Consider the following 4,536-nt stretch of genomic DNA (forward strand, 5'->3'; position numbering starts at 1 on the left):
AAAAAACTATGCACGAACTTCAAACGAAATACATGAACAGTGAACACCATAAAATACGCATTAATAGTATTTACTATTTAGTTAAATGACCTTTGGCTTTTGTCAGTCAAAGTGTGGTAAACTTTGTCTTGATTTCCGTACATTTAATATTAATTTGTGCCTATTTTCGTCGCCTATTCTGACTTCACAAGCTTTCGTCACTAAATTGATACCATGCTCGACTCCTTGGCTATGACAGGGAAGAGGTATTGCTGTTAATGTTCCTGAACGAGCTTTAAAAACGATCAACACTTGTAAAGGTCCGTAAAACTGGAGGGATGTTATAACTTGCTTTTCCCAGTTAATCAAATCAACATAATCCTGTGCTTCAAAATTAATTTTGCTTGGCCGTTTGAAATTTCTTAATTCTTCACGGGGCATGCTTTAATAATTCGCTGAATTGTTCCTTCCCTAATTTGTCTTCTTCCATCATTTAACATAGTCAGTAAAATATTCTCCGGATGGGCAAAATACGAATTAGTTTATAACGATTTCTCCATAACTTCTTTATGATCTTGGTTCATATCTTGCATTAGATGTGCCATATACCAAAAATTACTTGCTCCTTCATGTAATTTTGGGTGAGATTTAATCCAGAACCAGCTTGGAGCATAAACTTGCGTTATGATTTTAGCAAAATCCATAATATTCTTTTGGAGATTTTTTTCCGAAACATATAAGCGAAGAATTCTGTTTGCACGTGTTAACCACATTGCATATTGTCAAAGAAAATATTTCGCCAGCGTTCGCTATGTTACCCTCGTTACGGTCTAATGAACCTCCATATTTGTTTTCGTTCGGTTTCCTTGTATGTCTCTACTGTCCTGTTTTTGTTCCCAACATTGACCCTACATAAATCCCAAATTTTCTTTTGGTATTTATGGGAGCAACTGTCTTCGAAGACTCGTATCAATGAGAGAGAGAGAGAAACGGAGAAAGCGTGCACTAAGTAGAAGTTCAGAGCAAAATATGAACTAGATAACTACTCCAGTTACCGACTTCCATGACCACACAGAAAGATCCTTACACGATAGTGAAATGACCTTTTTTTTTCCTCTCCTGGACCGACACATCTGGTTTTTTTCTTTTTTATAGATGATAATACAGTAAACAACTGATTTCGACTCCTATCAATTTCGTCAACTCTGGCTCATCATCATATCCTACATATGTAATATAATATAATAATAATGACTTCGTTGTATAATGTGCTCAGGTGCACTACAATTAAAAAAGAAAAGAAAAAGGTTGTATCAGGTGTATTGTTGGCGAATTTCAGGAAGCATGGAAGTTTTGAAAGATGTAGTGCCTCGACAGCTAACAACTGATGCAGCTAGTTTATTCCATGCTTCAGCAATTCTGAGCGTGAAAAATGGTTTCTGAAAGTCATGGGTGCAGTGTTGTTTTTTGATTTTGTATGCATGTCCAGAAGTGTTTGACATATGGAATTCTTTGTTGCCCAGTGTAAACCCAAATCCTGACCCTCACCTTTGGATCTGTTTCGTTAACTTTTTTTTTTTTAAGAGTAATGGCTTCTAATGTAGAAATAAGGCCAGCAATTTTGAAGGGAAAGGATTAATCGATACGATGGACTCTAATATTTGACAGGTACTTTGTTTTATCGGCCTCGAAAGGATGAAACATAAAGTTGACTTCGGCAGTATTTGAACAAAAAATGTAAAAACTTGGAACAAAATATCTCAAAGCATATTTTCTTACTGTCTAATGATTCTGCCTATCAAATGCAAAAAAACTCATCGCATTTTCTGTTTCAGGGCTTAAAATGTTGGGTATCCAAACTGAGGATGCAAAGACAGGCAGAATGAAATACCACAAGGACGACGCAATGCCGAGTTTGCTAATCAACTCACTTTTAACAATAATGATAATAATGATTTTAAATTTTGGCACAAGGCCGGTAGTTTTAGGTGGTGAAGTCAGTCAATTACATCGACTCCACTATTGAACTGCTATTTTATTTTATTGACTCCTAAACGATGAAAGGCAAAGTCAACTTCGGCGGAATTTGAGCTGAAAACGTATAGAACCGAAAAAAATAACACGAAGTATTCTCATACAGTTACGCGCACACACACACACACGCAGTCTCATACAATTACGCGCACACACAAATACAGTTACACATACACACTCAAATACAGTGTCGTACAGTTACACACACACACACACACACACAGATACCAGCAGACAATCAGCGTCATATTCTTCATTTATTTATTATTTATTGGAACGCTAAAATCTTTCTAGGGCTAGTCGAGGGAAGGAAGGTGATTTTAGCGACTATAGCAGACTGACATGTCAGTTTTACCAAACCAATTTTACTAATATAGAAGGAAGATAGAAGATAGATAGATAGATTTATAGCTTTATCGTCACCCCTACTGGAGACTGACAAAAACTTCTACCCGACGAATGAAATATACGCTGGCCATTGAGAGAAAAATTTTCTTTTAGCAAGTTAACTCGTACCCTTATTTCCGCCTGTCTATTTATTAAGTGTCTTGTTATCTGCAATGTGGTCAGTTGCAATTTATGGTCAACATGTTTTATGTCACAGTCCTTTCAACAATTGAAAGTGTGTCGTTGTTTATGAGTACATGCTTTTTCTGAAAGCTTTACTGGGTCGTATCAGCAAGAACATCTATTCATTCAATTGTCCAAGTCTGTCTGGCACACAACTGTCATCAAAGATACGAAAGAAATTTACGATGTTACAACTCTGGATATTATTGTTTTAAAACTTCCAAACCTAGTGACACAAATAGAACACAAACAAATCATTCTGAATATTATTTTTATTATATTTCAGTCTTTTACGTTCTGAGTTCAAATCTCGCTGAGGTCAGCTTTGACTTTCAAATTTCTGGGATCGATAAAAATAAAATACCAGTTACGTACTGGAATTATGTTAATCGACAAATCCTTCCCCGTAAATTTCTGGGCTTGTGCTTATGTTAGAAACAATTATTAGGGATAAAGATCCTTTCCAAGTCGTATAAGAGTCATAGGGCCGGTTTCCCAGTTTTTGCAGCGAATATATTCACCTCTTGGGCGGGAAGCCGGTTGCAGGATTTACTCACTTTTGCCTGCTGAGTGAACTTAGAGCAACATGAAATGAAACGCTTTGCTTAAGAAAACAACACATTGCTCGGCCGAGGAATCGAAACCACTATCTTACGATCATGAGTGCAACACCTCTAACAGCTAAGCCACACACCTCCACAGAAACAATTATTAGTTTTGTTATATTCTGGTTCTTTGTGTTGAGTTCAAATCTCGCCGAGGTCAACTTTACCTTTCATCTTTCCAGATTCGATAAACTGGAGTACCACTTAATTATTGAAGCGATATTAATCGTTTAACATTAACTCCGCAAATTTCTGGCCGTGTGCTTGAAGTAGAAACATTTATTAGTTTTATTATTATATTCCAACTCTATGGCGGCGAGCGAGCAGAATGCTTAGCGGCATTTCTTCCGGCTTTTTAGCTCTGAGTTCAAATTCCGACAAAGTCATATTTGCCTTTCAAACTTAGGGGGCCGATAAAATAAAGTACGAGTTGAACAGTTGGGTTGATGTAATTGATTTACCATTTTCCATAAAATTGCTGCCCTTGAGCCAAAATTTGAAACCATTTAAGGTGGCAAGCTGGTAGAATTATTAACGCGCCGGGACAAGGTATTAATTACTATTTTACTTGTTTCAGTTATTTGACTGCGGCCATGCTGGTGCAACGTCTTTAATCGGAGAAATCGACCCCAGGACTTATTCTTTGTAAACCTAGTATTTATTCTATCGTTCACTTTTGCCGAGCCGTTAAGTTACGGGGACGTAAACACACCAACATCGGTTGTCAAGCGACGGTGGGTGGGGGAGGGACAAACACACACACACACATATATATATATATGTATATATATATATATATATATATATATATACAACGGGCTTCTTTAAGTTTCCGTCTACCAAATCCACTCACAAGGCTTTGGTTAGCTCGAGGCTATAGTAGAAGTCACTTGCCCAAGGTGCCAAGCAGTGGTACTGAACCCGAACCCATGTGGTTGGGAAGCAAGCTTCTTACCATACAGCCACTCCTGCGGTTCTTTACATTCCGAGTTAAAATTCCGCCGAGCTTGACTTTGCCGTTCATGCTTTCGGGGTCGATAAAATAAGTACCAGTTGAGCATTGGAGTCGACGTAATTGACTAACACCCTCCCACTGAAATTGCTGGCTTTGTGCAAAAAAAATACGATTATGACTATTAAGTGATGAACTAGCAGAACCGTTAGGGTGTCAGGGTATAAAGTGTGCAGAATTCAATAACCAAACTAGACTCATATTTCAAAGGAAAACAGTTTAGGATTAATTGATTGTTCGTGCTGGTCAGATAGTAACATTTTACATTGTATCAGACACTGAGGTCCTCTGTTTGCACACACACACACACACACACACACACACACACACACACAC

General features: G+C 37.6%; 1 long non-coding RNA gene across 1 annotated transcript; it reads left to right on the forward strand.

Moving 5' to 3' along the window:
- The first annotated feature begins 201 nt into the window (after positions 1 to 201).
- LOC128248288 (uncharacterized) lies at positions 202 to 2,001 on the forward strand. Its single transcript, XR_008264524.1, has 2 exons — positions 202 to 299; positions 1,815 to 2,001. It is a non-coding gene; the product is annotated as an uncharacterized LOC128248288 (long non-coding RNA).
- Positions 2,002 to 4,536: the final 2,535 nt, after the last annotated feature.

The sequence above is a fragment of the Octopus bimaculoides genome, chromosome 7 (assembly GCF_001194135.2).
Source record: "Octopus bimaculoides isolate UCB-OBI-ISO-001 chromosome 7, ASM119413v2, whole genome shotgun sequence".
Taxonomy (NCBI): domain Eukaryota; kingdom Metazoa; phylum Mollusca; class Cephalopoda; order Octopoda; family Octopodidae; genus Octopus; species Octopus bimaculoides.